The sequence below is a fragment of the Euprymna scolopes genome, chromosome 37, assembly GCF_053919585.1.
Source record: "Euprymna scolopes isolate OS-2025 chromosome 37, ASM5391958v1, whole genome shotgun sequence".
In the NCBI taxonomy this organism is placed as follows: Eukaryota; Metazoa; Mollusca; class Cephalopoda; order Sepiida; family Sepiolidae; genus Euprymna; species Euprymna scolopes.
Window position 1 is genome coordinate 43,637,465 of NC_136518.1, and position 20,093 is coordinate 43,657,557.

The following is a 20,093-nucleotide window of genomic DNA, read 5'->3' on the forward strand; positions in this document are numbered from 1 at the left end:
ATGTGTATGTGCCTACATAGTATGTGGATGTTTGTGAGTGTATATGCACATACATGTATGTGTGTATATATATGTGTGTATGTGCGTGTATATGTGTGTATATATATCTTCTCCTACCTATTCTCCATCTTACTTGTGTGTGTGTGTGTGCGTGTGCGTGTACTTATGTCTGAATGATTAAGCGCATATATACATGCGTGTTTTGGTTGGAAAAAAAAAAAATTAAAATATATATATATATATATATATATATGTATATATAAAATAAAAATTTAAAAAATAAAAATAATTGACGTGTTAATGGTGGATGTGTGTGAGTACGTGTGTGAGTGTGTAGGTGGGTATTTATATATGTATGCTCCTACATATATTTCTATGTATGTGCGTGTGTGTATGTGTGTGTGCCTGCGTGCGTGTGCATGTGTACATGTAGATGTATGTATATGTATGCGTGTGTGATTTTGTGTGAGTGTGTGCTATACATGGGGAAAGAAAGTCTTTAAAAAGAACCCTAAAAAAACATAAAAACCTTCACCAAATGGATCAAAAGCCCCTCTTTGAATCTAACTTTGACCGGACACTTTGAACACTTACAGTTGGAGACGGAATGTCTGAGACCACACGTCACTCTGAAAAACACATTTAGTATCAGCGGATGTAAAAATAACTCTACAAACTCCCATTTTAAAGAAAAACTTTTTACGAAAACATCTGAAGAGAGCACACCCTAAGCTTGAAAGGCGTTATAAAAATATTTTAAAATAAAAATATGATGAAAACCTTTAAAAAAAAAACAAAAAAAAAACACAATTGTTGATGGCTATACTCTTTTAAATATATATATATATATATATATATATATATATATATATATATATATATATATATATATAAATATATATATATATGATTCAAAATGGTGGGAATATCAAAACATGCAATGTTTCCACATAAGTTTTTCACCTTGACGAATAATATGCCTGTTTTTTTCTTTCAAAGGAAAATAAAATTCCTGTTTTTTAAGAATCTACGATGAATGAATATATTCAGTATTGACATACTAATAACTGATTTGTTCCACATATTCAAACAGGTGCTGCAAAAAATATATGGTTGGTTGGTTGGTTGTTTTGTTTTACGGCATATCAACCCTTTTCAGGTTATTTAATGCCGAATCTGGTGATTTTGAAGAACGATTTTTTAATATAGTATATTTGTTTTTTCAGTCGTATTCAATTTAACCCATAGTTGGGACCCTAACAGGTGCTACCACTTCGGGTCAGAGTGGACCCGGGAGCAATGTCAATTAAAGGGGGCTCCACACTCCCTAAGGCCTGCAAGCTGGGGCCTCACCATCATATATAGTTTAAGGTCATATCCAGGACCCAAAAAATATATGGAATTTTTGACATGGTAAAAGAAAAAAAACGATAAATAAAACTTTGGAATTTTGAATGTAGCTACGTTGGTATCCATTATATATATATATATATATATATATATATATATATATATATATATATATATATATATATATATATATACAAGAAAATATTACAATATTTTTACTAAAACAATTTAAAAATGATAAAGGAGATCAAGAAAAGGAAAGGAATCTGTTGCTTATTTCTGCTTTCACTCAAATCACATCCTGGCCAGGCTGGGGTGGGATGGGTGGGGTTTTAACAGCCACCACAACCGGGGCATAAGATATGCCATATATATATATATATATATATATATATATATATATATATATATATATATATACATATATATATATATGTTTATACGTTTCTATATATATATATGTATATATATATATGTATGTATATATATGTATGTGTGTATGTACATATATATGTATATATACATAGATATATATACATACATATATATGTACATATATATATCTATAGATATAGATATATATGTATATACATATATATGTACATATATATATATAGATATATTATAAAAAAGGTTCCTTCAGTCTTGACAGACTACGGATACCCACTGTAAGGGTGCCTGCGCGGAAAATTTTTGTGGCAAGAGTTGCGCAATCTCCAACCACACCTCTCCTGATTCGAAATTGTTGAATACCAGTGGAAAGTGGAGGTTCAGGACGACTGGAAACAATGCCGAGATAAGCGGAAAGCACATACAGCGCCTAGAATTCCCAAATGGTCACCCATCTGGTACTAGCCAGGCTCAACGTTGCTTAACTTCGGTGATCTGACGAGAACCGATGTGTCAACGTGATTATGCCGTACGATATAGATATATATACATACATATATATGTACATATATATATATATATATATATATATATATATATATACATACATATATATGTATATATATATATATATATATATACACATACATATATATGTACATATACATATATATATATACATACATATATATGTATATATATATATATATACACATACATATATATGTACATATACATATATATATATATATATACACACACATACATATATATGTACATATATATATTATGTTCAACGAGCGAGATCAGAGATGTGCCGCTGTACAACTAATGCTCTCTATCGATCACAGTTATTAAATAGGACCATTGCCAGTTCCCTCAAAATGCACCGCTGGATTGCCACAAATAACAGGGACATGTTCAGGGTGATGAAAACAAAGTTTCTTGGTTATAGTCTTTGGTATGATTTAAAGTGAGAGCCACATCAGGCCATCTCACATCTCTGAAGTCGGCTTGAAAGTCAACACTCAGAAACACTAGAGGACGACCTCCAATCTGTAGTGGAATGGGGACAAAAATGGATGGTCACATTCAATGCTGTCAAGACTAAACTTGTTTTCTTCAATAACTACAAGAAACCTTCTCTACCACCAATAACAATGGCCAAAGACGCTTTATCTGAAAGTACATCTTTTAAACTCCTCAGCCTAACGTTCACAGGAAACATGAGTTGGAAAAATTATATTGAGAGCATTGTTCTCATATTTGGGCTGGTGCATCTGCTACTAGTCTCTCAATCCTAGACAAGGTTCAAAAGAGAGTCGCCAACCTGATAGGTCCTGAACTGTCATCTAAGCTTCAGCCTCTGTCCCATCGATGAAATGTAGCATCCCTCTGCCTGTTCTTTAACAGTGAATGTTCCGACGAACTGCAAGAACTTGTACCCCCTTGATGTAAATACCCCCGACAAACCCGACTAGTAGCAACATCCCATCCCTTCACAGTTGAGATCTCTAGATGTAAGAGAGCCTTCTATTCCAGTAGTTTCTTCACCAGACTTTGGAATTCCCTTCCAGGTTTCTGCTTCCCCAACTGTACTGACATACAGAAGTTCATTGTAACGTGAACCGACATCTTGCTGCCCAACTCCCCACATAGTACACCTGTAGCTTATGTCCCTGATAGTAGCCCCCTACATCAAAGTGGCAATATGCCTTGTTTGGGGCGAAAATGTAATAAAAAAATTTAAAAAACTGGATATGCTGAAGAGTGTGGTGATCTGGTGCAATCAGGTGGCCACTGGCAGACCCTGGGTGTGGCAGTAGGATTCAGCGCTGACCCATAAGTCCAAAGAGACCAAGACTTGGCCTTAGAAGGAGTACTACGATTTTGTACACTTCTCACACTGGCACCCTCTAACTTATTTGACCTATATACATGCTTGCTTTTGTGCACAAAATCCAAATTACTTTAAACATGATCGTTTACATCCTTATTTTCATGTGTTTGCATGTACAATAAGCCCTCTAATGAAGGGAGGCTACAGAAGAGTTCATGAACCCCAATGATAACTACGCCGTTTTCTTATTTTCTACTAGATTTGAGTACATATTTTTGGTTGGCCAACACTCACTCCAAACATCCTTTGACAATACCTCTATTCCTTCATGTATCAAAGTAAACGTTTCACCTGCAAACGTTTTTTTTTTTCAATTAAACAAATATTTTTGTAAGAACAAGATCTTTCTCAGTCTTTAAAAACATGTATATCTTAAAAACACCTAAATTGGTGTTCAAGCCTGATATAAGTGGTTAACAGCCGTTTCCAACAGTGTATTTATTTACCTCTTATCCAATAGGTTAGACACAAGGTCAAGTATGGTTTTTAAAAACCAGGACACTATGTTATATAAGAAGAGCTGTCCCCTTCTCATGTAAGTAAGAAGGCAGACTAGATAAGTGAAAATGAGCTACGGAAAAGGCTAGAGGCGAACCCTGGATATTAAATATGTCAGTTAAAAGAATGGACAATGCGAGTCTATAGATAATGATTAAAAATAGGTTAGATATTGAACAATTAAAATTGGGAATTCTTTGTTTGCCAAAAGTTTGTTTCGACAGACGTATGTAAAATACACGTGAAAATTCAGTCACGTTCGTTAAGAGCCACAGTTTGACGTCATAAACAAAGGAGTTTCTCAATATATTGAATTGAGAGTTCGAAGTTAGGATAAGATAGTCGGAGATAATCAGACAATCACAGTCACAGTGATAGAGTCAGTATGTAGCTATACAAGTTTGAATTCCTGACACCATCAATCCAGCCGGCTGATGAATAAAGAAATCATCTAATATTTTGTAACTGTTGTCTTCGTGTCGTCATTACAACCGAAAGGTAAATGTGTTTTAATTATCATCATTTTAAATGAACTTTGTATAACTCCCCACTCAAGTAATGTATCTCCCCCTCAACAAGAACTTTATAAATGTCTCAGCTCCGTAATAATGATATGAAGTCCCCAAGAATCGTCACAGTCGTCGTCGTGAAGTAAATGTTACACATGTCATTATCATCCTCTGTTAGAAGCCCCGGTATATATGTCCCTGATATGCTCCCCCCCCCCGGTTACACAACAACTAGAAGTGCACTCTGGCTAACAAAAAATGTCGGCATTCCCAAGTATGATTAGTAATAAACTAACCCCTTATCCAAGAGAAGGTAAGGCCTGAGATAATGACTCTCCTAGGACTGAACAGATGCATACCTCTGTATCTGTTTGACAGAAGCAAGCTATTATCAAACTGATTGTCGAGAACGTATCCTCAACTAGTATGACCGACAGTGTAATTAGCCTCTAGAACATGATTCATCAATGCTGACATTTTTAAATTGCCTTCTTAGTTCTTTCTCTATTTAGACCCCCCCCCTTATCCAATAGATGTCAGGGGTCACAGTTCCATTGCTCCCCCCACCCTCTGTATGCCACTCTACGACTACTAATGTTTTCATAGCAATAGAGGCATTATTTTATTTGCATAGGAACGGTGGCGTTCCATTGATTATCCAATGAGGATCTATGCAGAAGGTCACAAAGATTTGTCAGTGGTGGAGAGTATGCCCCTGTCTTGCGGCAGTTCAAGGGTGAAAGAACTGGAGATGTTTGCAGGAGAAGTGGAAGAGACGGTCAGCGAATTGAACATTAGTAATTTGTAGGACATCTCTGCTCGAGTTGAGAAAGCATTATTAATTTTTTTTCTCTTTCCTTTCCAGAAATTAACAGCTACAAATCTTTTTCTCCATCTTATTTGTCATGTATCTGAAAACAGTTTCAAGCAACATGGTATTCAAACACGCAATAACCTTTCAAACAAGGTCGGCGTTAGACGAAGTGGAGCCACAGGCTATTCCACTTGTAGCACCCCCACTAACCCTCACAATTGGAGGAAGATGGCAGAGCATTCTGAATTGACCGAATCTATACAATAAAATTATCGCCTGTTTGTGCCAATTCTTGTTCAAACGAAACTTTTAGTTTGTATTATTTGGATTATTCGGATTACTGTTCTCATCTGGAGTGTTGTTCGCAAAACGTTTCAGCCGATGTAACCTCTGACTTTCCTTAGGTTTCGTCGAATTGGTAGAATTGCTTGACAATATAAACCTGAAGAATATCTAAGGTTACATGGGCCGAAACTTTGTGAAAATAACACTGAAGATGAAAACAATAACTTAACTCCAATCTACGATTCCTCCTTGCCAAACGTTCACAAAAAAAACACTCGACTAGCTACAACCATTATATACGATTTTCTCCATTCTCCATCTGTGCCTAAATTTACACTCAGGTTCCATCTGTGGAACACTGTTCCACTGGCCTGCTTCCTTGTTGAATACAATATAGTAGCCTTCAAATCCAATGTAAACAAGTTCTTGTTGAGCCGTCCTCATGAATAATCAAATTCTACCCAATTTACATCATAAACGATTACTACACTACCACCTTACATTCATTAACCCTTATCCTCGAGTGGGCTTTGGGTCTTGATAAGTGGTGACTCTTGAGTAAAAAAAAATACATATTAGCAATCCGTGTCTCTAAAATTCAGAAAAATAAAACTTAAAAAAATAACTTTTTTAAAGCGTGTTAGATTTGTGGTGATATACCTTATTCCCCCACTTCATCAACTCTTCGGGAAAATATAAAAAATGATATTCAAGAGATTCGCTACGACCAATATGTAAGCAACACCTTACTTCTGTACTTTCTGTAAATACATATTTTTGCTAACTCTCATCTTGTTGTCTTATTTCTTTACCAAACGCCGCAACATTTATAATGTTAAATAATTTTATTTAATTTATGTGATAAACAATTGATATCATAATTCAATTAAACTTCACAAAAATACGATTTTATAAAAAAAAAAGGGGGAAAATACACACACACACGCATGTCATTATTATTATTATTATTATTATTATTATTATTATTATTCGGTACTTGTGCATCATAGCCTCCCCCTCCTCCATTACTGACAAAAATATAAAATTAAAAAAACGTCATGAAGAACTTGCTTGGTAGCAAAAAAAGCAAAAAAAGAAAAAAAACAACAAAACGCACACACAAAAAAAAACAAAGCTGATACTAAAATTACAGAAACACACACACACACACACACACACACACACACACATACACACACACACACACAAACAAAGCTTTTTTCTACCATTTCTTTCTACTATTTTTGATACCAAAATTACCGAAAACGATGGAGCAGAATTTAAGAAAATAATAAGAGTAATTTTTTTTTACGTGATTGACCCTTTTATGATAGTTTGAACGGCATCGTATTCATTTAAGGAGAGTTCTGTTTGTGAAAAGGTGAGATAATCATTGAATTTATTGAATTTATCTGAAAATGAATATAAGGACTATCCACAATATTCCGTTTTAATTTATTAATTAAAACGGAATATTATGGATAATAACTGTTCATTTTCCACAATTTTTTGTGTCAGCTTAGAACTTTTTACTTTTTTTTTTTCAATGACTACATTAATTTGCCGTTATTTTTTTATTTTTACTGGGGGGGGGGAGAAAAATATTATGCATAAGTGTCTTATTATTTCGTCATTAAACGAAAAAAAGCCCTTGGAAAATTTATGAGATTTAAATTTCTACATTTCATAAGACATTCTATCGATTTTATTGCATAACCTGTTTTCATAATGACATATATTCCTTTATTGAATTATGTTCCCAAAATGTTTGAATATTTCCATATAAGAATTAATACAAAATGGCAAAGGGGCAACGAACAAATAAAAATAAAAGTAAATCGTATTCACAATCAACGCCACTTATATACAGTTAGTAATATATAGATCTTAAGAAAGATCCTCTAATAACACACATAAGCAACGAAAACGAACCAGATTCTGAAATAAAAACAGAACAAAAAATATAGAAAATATATTACACGATACCAAGAGAATCGAAACTGTCAGAAATACTATAAACTGGCATGCCCCCCTCCTAAAAAACACACACACACACACATGCGGTTGCATCAGTCTCAGTTGGTACCAAAGAAGATTGTCATGAAAAGCCGAAATGTGGAAAGTTTGATGGCAGAATGCATCATTTAGATCTTGAGTAGAAATGCACTGTTGTGGCCTTGAAAAGACAAACATAATAGTATAATTAATAAAAGTGAATGAGCAAAAGTATGTTACAGAAAGTATGCATCTGATTCTGTGGCCATAACTGCCATTAATAACTGCCACAACGCTTAGTTGTAACTCTATTCATCGTGTCTTGGTGAATCCATTTATCCCTGAAATTGATAGATCAACTTACACCATAACAGGCACAAAGAGTATTAGAACCTTGACTTTCTTTTTTTGTTTTCCTTTTGCAAAAGAAGTCACCACTTATCAAGGCCTGGAGGCCACTCTAGAATAAAGATTAATGAGTGTACGGTAGTCAATGGGACAATATCATAGTAATCATTAGCAGTGGAAATTCGGTAAATTGGATAACTTAAAGGGACGGTTCATCAAGAACTTGTTTGCATTTGACTTGAAGACGACCATATTGTAGTTATCAGGAAAGCAGGGAAACTGAAGAGAGTTCCACAGGCTTGCAGTTATAAGAAAGAAGCTTTGTTCATGGAATCTACGTTTAGGTTTAGACATAAAGAGTGAAGGATATTAGTAATAGTGGTTTCAGATAGACGAGTGTTTTTGTGAAAGTTTGACAAGGAGGGGCTATTGGAGCTCAGACGAGCATTTGCCATAAAAATAACGATAAACCAGAAACAGTATCGCAGCGCCTCGTCTGCAGGAAAGAGATTGCAGAGAAGAGAAAAGGGCATCCCTTACTAGGCTACAAAGTCTATTTTGAACTGTTAAAGCAGAATAAGGTACTTCTGGCTTATTGTCATTAAAGTTCCAGAGAAAACCAACGTGTATTGCCAGCAATAAATCAATGCTAACCAGTGGAAGAGTACTCAGAGGGCATAATCATTACTGATCCATGAAAGGACGACTGGCAGACAAGTTCAATAGCATTCAGACGTTGTTAATGATTCAGTGCTCTGTTTGCAATTCCCTCCCTTTAGAAGAGAGAAAAGAGAAGAAATAGAGGGAGGCAAAATTAAGTTTTGTAGGAAAGTTCATCTCCTAAGCAAGTTTTCTCTCTAAGTAAATCACGCAGAAAATGTTTCAATTAGGATTTCACAGATCACAAATATTTGTGTATCGATCGTGGTTTAAGGACCAAATATTTAGGCTAGCAAGAATCTTTTAAGGTTAAAGTTCAAACGTAATCAGAAGAGTCTATTTTTAAAACAAGTTATCTGTTTTCCTCGTAGGTCAATTCTTATTGTAAAAATACTAGTTCAATAAAAAGTCGACTCAGGTTAGGAGCGACCCAGGCCATCATTTTAAATTTATTTTATCAGAAATATATATATATTTTTAAATTTCTAATTCCTATTAGTCACCTGATATAACAAGCAATACTAATGGCATTTTGTAATCAAATAATGCTTTTCTTTGCTTTTGATCGTCTACGAATTATTGCAATTTGCCAACTCTCTCCTTTACTAAGAAATGTAACACGTCAGTAGCTTAAAATATAAAAGAGAATTAAATGTTACTGATTGTAACAATTGAGAAGAAAAATATGCCCCCGGGATGTTAAAATGCACAAGTGCCAACATTTCTTGTTTTGTTTTAACTTTTTCAATAATGGTTTCGTCAGTTGAGCATTTTCCTTTTTGAGACTTAACCTTAACCAGATGAAAAAAAAAATATATATATATTATAACTTTAACCTAGTCGGTAGGTGTAAAAAAAGAATGAGCAAAAACAAAAAGTCATTTAAAAAGAATGTTTGTCATCATTTGTTTGAGTATATTTTGTTAAATATTTATTCATGACGCTGTGTTTTTTTTTTCTTGATTTTAATGGTTTTCCCTTAATTTTTAAATTTTTTTCCTGAAAATATACATTTTTTCTATTATTTTCCTTATATTTTCTTCATAACAAAAGGTACATATTTTTTCATTTCAATTACGAAACGATGATTTTCCATAATTTTGAAGTTGCCTAGCATTTCAAAGCTTGCTAGCATTTTCGCTCCCCACAAATCATGATGTTTTCATTCGGCAACTTCTGGTGCTTAACACAATATATTGAATATATGGAATATATATTCCATATATACGGAATATATTGAAGAAACTTTCGTTGTAGTATGGTCATTAAACAATGGAAATACCAGAATTATTTTAAGATGCAAACTTTCATAAATAAGCAACTTTAAAATATTTTTATTAGTTGTATTTTTATAAATATTTTATTCTAACTTTGTTATTAGTTATTTTGATGTTGTCTGAGTTGTGATAGAACAACTTATTAATAATAATTAATTAATTAATAAGTTAATTTAAATTCATTATTTTTGTATAATCGCATGAGTTTTTATTTTTTTTTACTCATGTTCACCTGTCACAAAGCATATCACCACTTGGACGTAAGGGCCTACTATTTGGGGCTAGGAAAGATTAACAAGATGTTTGTTTACGTTATATTTAAACTTCTGCATATCAGTACAGCCAGGGAAGCAGGCAGCAGGAAGAGAGTTCCAAATGTTCACGGGAAGAAGCTATGAGAATAGAAAGCTTTCTGGCATTTAGGGACAGCAGCAGTGAAGGGGTGAGATTTTGTTGCTAAGCGTGTTTGTTTGGGGATATGTATGTCGAGGGGTACAAGTGCAACGAGTTCATCAGAACACATTCCATTAAAATATTTGGAAAACAAGCACAGTGATGCAAGATTGCGGCGATGGGACAGGGTCTGGAGCTTAGTTGATAAAGTGGAACCGATTAGATTAACAATTCTTTTTTGGACCCTATCTAAGAGAGAAAGACTAGTAGTAGATACACCAGCCCAGATGTGGCAGCAATACTCCATACATGGGCGAATGGGGGCCTTGTAGAGGTACAGGATAGTCTCAGGTGTGAGTAGTCTTCTAGCTTGATAGAGGGAACCCACATGCTTTACAGCAGCCTTTGCAATGTCCTCTATGTATTTGCTCCAGTTCATATTGCCCACAAATGTTAGGCCGAGGAGTTTGAAGGTACAATTCTCAGGTATGAGGTTATTTGTCATGGATAGTTGACCCAGAAGTTCGACTATATATTCCGTATCTATAAGGGCACACATCATGTGCTGAAGAAATGGTAAAAATGATTCATTTTTAAATGTGTTTTCTCATCTCCGTATGGGAGACTTTGGTAAACTAATTTGCAACACTTCAGTTAAAAATAATATTTTCAGATTGATTCATACATTTCTGTATTTTTGTCCGCTATCATGCTTACGTTTGAAATAGTATTTTCTCTTGTCTACCATGCTTAAGTTTTAAATAGCATTTTCTTTAGTCTATCATATTTAATTTTTAAATTACTTTTTGTTTGGTCTGCCATACTTAAGTTTGAAATAACATTTTCTCCGGACTGCCATGCTTAAGTTTTTCATTACTTTACCATGCATAAGTTTGAAATAATATTTTCTTTTGTTTGCCATGCTTAAGTTTAAAATAATATTTTCATTGTTTGCCATGCTAAAGTTTGAAATAATTTCATTGGTTTGCCATGTTTAAGTTTGAACTAATATGTTTTTATCTATGGCATGTTTATTTGGAATATCATCTTTAGATTTCTCCACACTTTTTTTTTTGTTCCTTCAGTTTGTTTCTTTGTCTGGAGTTCTGATATGCAGTTTGAAAATCTCTCTGAAATCCAAGATGTCCGCCAATTTCCCAGTATTTTTGTTGATTAAGACAAGAAATCGCAAATTATGTTCCGTAATTTATCCTTTCTCTGATTTGTGCACATACCAAGCTTAATTTTGCACTCATTATTTTTCCATCCACACGGGTTGAAAATAAGTGCAACAAGATGCATCATTAAGAAGTTTCTGCGAGAATAAGCAAAATTGCTAATTCTTTACTTCAGTTGATATTTGATGACGCACGATTATACCCTATCCTTGAGTGATGAGTGTAAACATACATTCTTAAATGGTAGCATTTATATACCATTTTTTGCGAACATCGGGTAACTGTGCGTCTCGCACAATGTGTTCTAGTTATGCCAGAGCTATAGCATGAGTTTCATTCATACACTTCGGAAATATACGAACCTAATGGATTTAGGTTTCAATTCTTAACTGTCTAACCAGTTGAATAGATTGAAATCAGAAACCAGATATTATGATTTTATAAATTAGGTTCAAGAATCCTAAAATTCATATTAGAACTGTCTATAGGAATCTGTAACGTAGTGGATATGTTAATGGTAACCTTCTGTCTCTTGAGGCACTGGCATCCTGCATCTTGTTTGGTTTACTACAACATCTGCTGTGGTTAACCAGGTGCAGGCCTGGGCAGGTAATAAGAGAACCTTGGTTTTCCCATTTATCAGGGTTCCCCTCTCGGTGTTGCAGGCAGACTCCAACGGAAAGGCAAGCCAATATAGTCGGTGCCAGCGCGGCTGCAGGAGCTGCCGGAAAGATGTTGCAGAGCTCCATCCTCTGCATATCAGAACTCCAGACCGGATTTTTTGCCAGGATTTACTCCTTTAGTCTTTGCCTTTCCCAAGACATCCGCAAGGCAGTGGGGCTAGTTGCCCATAGCTGGGTGATTCTTCATGGTACACAACAAATAACGAAATGACCAAAATGAAAACAAACTTTGTTTTGCTTGTTCTTTTTATATATGTATGTATATATGTATATATTTTACATATGTTTTTTTTTAGTGCATATAGTACTTCGTAAAATCCAGTCGTTGCATTGTTACACCTTTCTGGATGTTGAAGTGCAGGCCATATTCGAAATACACTTGTTAATTACTTAACATTTCTACCAAGTCATGGCTGACGTAATGAAAACATCTTACCCACTCCACCCCCGTAGATTAAATAAAAGGTTTCGCTTGAAATTCTGTGCACATTCCTGGGTTCAAAAAATATTTCTGAGTTTGACGGAACCTCATTATCTCTCTCATCTCCATCGCCTTTCAGGACGCTTCACCACCGAATTTACATGACTTCTCCAGCTCTCTTGGTCTCGCATGAAAGTTTGCAGGTCCCGAACACTTTCCAATCCTGTGTCCTAGGTTATCAATGTAGGTCATTCTTCTTCTACTACGGTTTGGGTATCCAGAGAACAAGCTTGCTGGCTTCCTCTTCGCTGTGTCTCATACAGTAACACAGCAAAACGGAAAGTGATGGAAAGATTCCTAAATTTGAAAAGATACACCTGAAGAAGGTTGGACGTTATACCAATTGAAACGTTGTGAAAATAACACTTAATAAAATAATACAAAAACTAGATAGTTGGTATATAAGCATATTGGGACACTCCATTGTGCTTAGATAGACAAGTTTATTCTCTAAATTCTGACCGATTGCTAGTCTATGAATGAATACTTGCTTCTGTTGGAGCCCTTATGTCACACTGTCTTCATTTATTTGGTGGAGAGAGTAGGTCATGTTTTGCACATTTCCAGAAAGTTGTGTTATAATTTCATATTTATTATCAGCTATAACTGCTTACAATTTTTATATTTTTGCAAACTATAATGTCTTCGAAAGAACATGCTAAATAAATATGTCATTCACATGCTGAAAAGAAGACTAAGTTTAGGTTGCATCAATACAAGCTCGCTAGTGTAGTTTCTGCTATTAAGCTCAGTATCTGATACTCCTCACAGGAGAAAAATGTGACACAAGGTTAAAGGATGGAGAAAATAAGCCAGTATCCACGAATTGGGATACTCTGGCATCTTAAATGTTTTTTTTTTTTTTTTTTTTTACACAGGAATCACCACTTATCAAGGCCCGGAGGCCACCCGAGGATAATGATTAATGGGTATACATTAGTCAATGTAATTTTAGCGTAGTAAAAATAAGTAGTTGGAAATTTGTAAATTGGATTACTTAGGAGGACAGTTCATCAAGAACTTGTTTACGTTGAACTTGAAGACAATCAGATTGTGGTCAGCTGGAAAGCAGGCAATCAGAAGAGTTCCACAAGTGTGCAGTTCTAAGAAAAGCTTTGTTCGTGGAATCTACATTTAGGTCTAGGCACAGACAAGGAGTGTGGGAAATTATTGATATTCCAAATGAGAAAGGCAAGGTCTGAAAAGGTAGACCTCCTAGGACTATCTGGAACCAATATCATAACCTGACAGATGAAAGGCCACTGAAATAGCTAAAGTACTCCCCAGGTTGCAATGTTTTTGGCACATTAGGAGGTTATAACCACAGATTTGGGCGATTCTATTTACAACCATGTGTGATAAGTAGGGCTATGACAACAGCATATTCTTATCATTGTTTTGACTCTCGACTATATATCCGACACAGTTAATCAACCGCGAACCACATCACTCTATATGAAAGCATCTAAGATATCAACGGATACACACTAGAGAGCCAAAGCAATAAAAAGAATATGCTGTTGTCCTAGCCCTAGTGATGAGAAGGAACCAATCAAATGCCAAAACAGTATAATAAAATAGACTGAACTTGTTGAATTCGTCAGTGATATTTCTCCGTCTCAAAAGTACACTTCTGATGACCCTGACTAAATTAATTCTTTGTCTGGAAAAGTTTTTCTAACTGAATTTATGCTGCCATACTTTGTTGTCTGAAACTCCATTTTTCTATTTCAAGAATGACTTCACACTCAACACACCTTATGATTGAATCGCAATAAAATATGATGTTTTGAACGGTTAGTTATAATGAAACAGAATAACAAAGGGAAATAACCAGTGAATGATAAATTTTACTGAAGAACACTTACATGATTAATGCGGCTAGGACAAGAGCATATTCTTTTCATTGTTTTGACTCTCGAGTGGGTACCTGTTGATATCTTATATGCTTTTTATATAGAGTGAGGTGGTTCTCGGTTGATTAATTGTGTCTAACTGTGTCGGATATATACTCGAGAGTAAAAACAATGAAAAGAATATTCTGTTGACATAGCCCTAATGATTAATAATAATAGTGCAATGCAGGATGGAATGATAAAATTGTCGCTCTTAAGAAAACAACACTACACCTTTATTTTAAAACTTTTATTGAAAAAATCAATTCAGGTAACTTCATTATATAATATAGATGACATATATTCAATGTAGCCGCTTTCAACCTCAATCACCACCTCGATACAGGTCCAGAACTCTGAGCATGTCTTTTCCACAAGCGACGTTGGAAGTTCAGTGAATACTCGGCAGATAGCAGCGATCAAGCTGGCTTTGGTGCTGTGGGATGTCATGTTGGTGATGTTCTCGATATATGACCAAACAAAGTAGTCCAGTGGGTAAAGGTCGGGTGGGGAAAGGACAAATGAGAGAAGAGTACAAAGTCATAGCACTCTTTCTGAAGCCAAGCCTGGGTTTCTTTGGACTTGTGGGCCAGCGCAGAGTCCTGCTGTCATACTCAGAGTCTGCCAGCAGCCACCTGATTGCACCAGGGGATCATCATAATCTTCGGCACATCCATGTTGACTTTCAAGCCGACTTTGAAGATGTAAGGTGGCATGATGTGGGCCTCTCTTGAAATCACACCAAAGACTATCACCGTGGCCGGAAACTTTGTTTTCATCACTCTGGGTACATCCCTGTAATCTATAGCAATCCAGTGATGGTTCTAGCTGTTGTGTACCTGGTCATGGCAAAATTATTTTTGTCTGAAAAGAACCAGACACGTTTGGCTTGTTTGGATGCTTTAGTTTGTTGAGCAACCTAATAGACTTGATTAGCCTGAGCTTCTTTGTCTTCTCAGTCAACATCTGGCTTGTCTGGCGCCTGTAGCACCTACACTTCATGTCCTCCTTCGCATATATATTCGCAGTTGTGTGCGAGACGCCTAAATCTCTGGCAATCTGCCGAATAAAGCGCTGAGAAGTTTCATCAATGATTGCCTAAACATTTTCAATGAACTCCTTCGTTCGAGGCTTCCTGGCTATGTTCTTGGCCTTGGGGTTTCTGCTCCACAACCTCCATAAGGTCGTACCCCCAAGCGTTGATCCATGTGAATTTGCATTTTGAGGGTACTGGTAATAATCCTGTTGTCATAACTTTGATCGGTAGAGAGCATGAGTTGTATAGTGGCGCATCTCCGATCCCATTCTTTGAACATTGCATCACTTTTAGACATAGAAGGCTTTTACTGCTCTTAGGATTTGTACACAACTAGCCATCAAGAAAACCAGTGTTCATCAAACGGAAATGGAATAATGTTTTTTCTAGAGCGACAATTTTATTGTTCCACTCTGTATTTTTGTGTTTCTATATTGAAAAGAGTTTAAGTAAAGGAGGGAACGTTTAACAGTGCAAGGAAGATGATCTAGATTATTCCACAATACGTATATTTCTTACTACCCATAAAAATAAATATATACAGTGGATTTTAAATATTTGTCATTTTGTAATATGATTACTCAATTTGAATAAAGTGCATTTATCACGTTTTGCATTTGACCTTTCAAATATATCTTAGATACTGAATATGTCTGAAATTAAAGATAATGGATAAATTCCTGGGGTTTTTTCAAATTATTTTTAGATTAAGACAAGAAATTGCAAATTATGTTCCATAATTTATCCGTTCTATGATTTGTGCACATACCGTGTTTCATTTTGCACTCATTATTTGCAGTAATTTCCTACTAGGCAAGTTTAATAAAATGAATACAATGAAACATATAATTAACAGATGGGAAACTGATAATGAGAGATAGTCTGAAAAGCCGGAAAACTTATCCCTCGAATTAGGACTCAAGAGTGATTATCTGAAACAGACTAACAAAATATTCGATGATTCTGACTAATATAGAAGACATTTTTGTTGTTGTTGATGATGATTATAATGATGATGATGTCGGTGAAGAGGAGGAGAAGGAGGAAGAGGATGGCAACGACGACGACTTTTTGCTATCAAGGTTATCACTTCTCAAGACAACAGGATTATTACTAGTACCCTCAAAATGCAATCCGGGGATAAAGTTTAATGAGCTACAAATGATTGCTAGACTAAAGATGATGAACATTGTGGGAGTACTAACATTGATCAATAGTATGACATGCATGTGATTGCTTTTAAGAGTAATCCATGACAAGAATTTGTTTATATTGGATTTGACGGCAATCAAGTGTTAATCATCTCACAGCAATATTTTCCAAAGATGGGGAGCTCTTGTAAAGAAAGACTGCCCATCCAAATTCTGCCTAACGCTATAGACATTCTCCATAATGCTACTGCTGCTGTTGCTATTGCTGTTATTGCTGCTGCCGTTGTTGCTGCTGATGCTAATGCTGATGATGATAATGAAAGAATAAAGAAACCAGTTAATTAACTTGGCACACATTTATCAATAGTAGGGCAGGTCAATTTTAAACTTCTTTTGAAAATCAGAGAAAGTTGCATATTGGTCAATAATTTCAAAATCTAAGTTTCTAACTTGCACTAATTTTCAATGAATCAACCGATCATGGCATTCTTATTTGTCTTTAGTCACAATTTGCTCCAAATGCTGGAGGGTCAACACTCAGTACCATATAACAACACATAACGATCATAGACATCGAACAGTCCATTGTTTAAAAAAGATAGATGCGTTCCAGTCAGAATTAGTAAAAACTTAACCAAAAAAAAAATGCTTCTACTGTAAGGATTAGAGTTAGACACGTGTTTGGTTTTTAATGTTGGGGGGAGGGGAAAATATCAAGTCCGCACAAAAGAGGCCTATCTAGAAGCTCTTAAAGTGGTTTTGTTACAGATTTGTGTCCATGAATAAAAACAGAAACAGTTTACAATTTAGATGGGTTTTATCAAACATGGCATGAGGTAACACAAGATAAGTCACTTGTGAGACTGAATGCCATCGCCTGACAATGTAAGGATAAGCCAAAGTCTTATCTGGCCTTTACTTCTCTATATTGTATAATGTATACCGAAAGTTATTCCATGGAAAGATTAATAACTGTATTTTTTTTTATCAAGTTTAAATTTGGTATTTGGTTATATTTATTTAAGAGCATAAGAATTATCGGAAATTGAAATTCTGTCAAAATGTCGACCTTGATCAAACTTTCAAAACTCAAAGTAATATAAGATACGGGACTTCATTGGTTTCAATATGGACCATCTAACAAGTTTATACTATGAACTTCTCTGAAGTTATCATTAAAAATGTGACATAGCCTTTTGGGAACTTGATCGAGATTTTACAAAATTTAATCGGGTTTAACTCAAACTACGAGCCATATTTTGACCAAATTTTGTGACGATTGGTCAAGCAATATGAACGCTAGACTGTACACAATAAAAGAAATTCTCAGAAAGTTAAGAAAAACAATTATGCATCAAAAGCTCGGCCTGACCTATATGCAAAGCATAAAACAAAATTAATGATTTTGTTATGAATCAGAGTTCAGTTGAATGCACGTATGAATCATCTTAATTTATTTTTTTTCTCAAATAAGAAAAGGATATTACAAGTCCTAAATAGCAGTAATTAATGTGATGAAATCACAAATGATTTTTATACAGTCATACTGTGGGGAAAAAGACCATATATAAAAGAAATAATGACAAATATTTTCAGATTATTTGGATTCTTTGGACTACTGTCCTCATCATGAGTGTTATTTTCACAACGTTTCGATCGATGTTACCTCCGACCTTCTTCGGGTGTATTTTGACAAATGTTTGTCAAACGCAGGTATCTGCACAGAATTTCGACTAGAACCTTTTGTTTAATCCATAGTATGCTCTCTGTCCATCACTCAAGACTGGAAAGAAGTCCTCAGTAATTTTCAATTGTATTTTGAATTGCCTGAGGATTGGACCTTCAACCTCCAGAAGAGTGTAACTTACAATTGAATTACCAAAGTATTGTATCCACTATGTCACGAGTCTTTGAAAAACCAAATCTATCCATATAAAATAACATTTTATAGGTAGACCAAGATATCAGGGATCCTATCAGAGATGCCCTATGGGGAAATAACTTTTCTGTTCATGCAGAACAGTACACAAATTAAAGCACTGAATGGTTTAAAGCGGCAATTGAAACATATTTTCCCACACAGAAGTTCTATAGCAAACCCCACTATCCCCAATGGTTTACTTCTACTTGCACAGCTGCCATTGCTCAAAGGCAGCCTGCATACTGCAGAGTTATCCGACATAAATCCAGTGCAAATAGACAAAATTTATAGAAGCTAGAAGTAATTAAAAGAAAGAAATGGCCACAGCTAAGAGAGAATATATCGAAACCACTAGAAAATGCATTGAGGTGCAGAAATTAGGAACTCGTGATTTCTTGAAAATCTACAACAGTGTAGTAAATAATGGGCAATCAACAATTCCCCCACTATCCAACAATAATGAGGTTATTTGCACGGCAACTGAGAAGTCTAACATGCTTAACCGTCGGTTTGACTCAAACTCTACATTGGATCCAGCAAACCATTCCCTCTCTGATTTTCCTTTTCAGACAGAAACCATACTAGATGATCTGAAAATCATCCCTTCTCAAGTACATGATACTCTAAAAAAAAAAACTACCTACACACCCCAAGACATCTGGACCCGATCTCATCCCGGCTGTACTATTAAAAAAAATTTCTGCTGCACATGCTCCAGTTCTCTCCAAACTTTTCAACAAATGCCTTAATGAATCTTGCTTTCCTGACTGCTGGAAAACTGTTTCTGTGGTTCCAGTTTATAAGAATTCTGGTGAAAGAACTGACCCATTAAATTATCGCCTCATTAACCTCCTCCCACTTTTCGCCAAAATATTTGAGTTTATAATTAATCAAGCTCTAATTCACAACCTTACAGTTGCTAAACTTCAGTCTGACTACTGCAGATATCCTACCTGTAATCTCTGAACGTATATACCATGCACTGGATAAAGCAGGGGAAGGTACAGCAGTAGCCCTAAATAAATCTAAGGTTTTTGACAGGGTATGGCACGATGGTCTTTTAATGAAAATCAGATCATATGGTATTAATGATCGAATACTTAAAATAATTAAATCCTTCTTAAGTGAGAAAAGAATTCAGGTTTTCCTTGATTGTTGTACATTAAAACAATATGATATACATGCAGGTGTACCTTAGGGGTCGATCCTTGGACCTTTTATTATTCCTTATATTCATAAATGACCCTCCTAATAAATTGTCTCTGATATGGGTATATTTGATGATGACATCATGCCCTATAACAGACACAAGGGGAAAACGAATGAACA

General features: G+C 35.2%; 1 protein-coding gene and 1 pseudogene across 2 annotated transcripts in view; both read right to left on the reverse strand.

Moving 5' to 3' along the window:
- Nucleotides 1-20,093, reverse strand: part of LOC145261138 (endoplasmic reticulum aminopeptidase 1-like) — a 938,216-nt gene that overhangs the window by 687,062 nt on the left and 231,061 nt on the right. The gene's annotated exons all lie outside the window — the stretch shown is intronic.
- Nucleotides 2,159-2,275, reverse strand: LOC145261324 (5S ribosomal RNA; annotated as a pseudogene).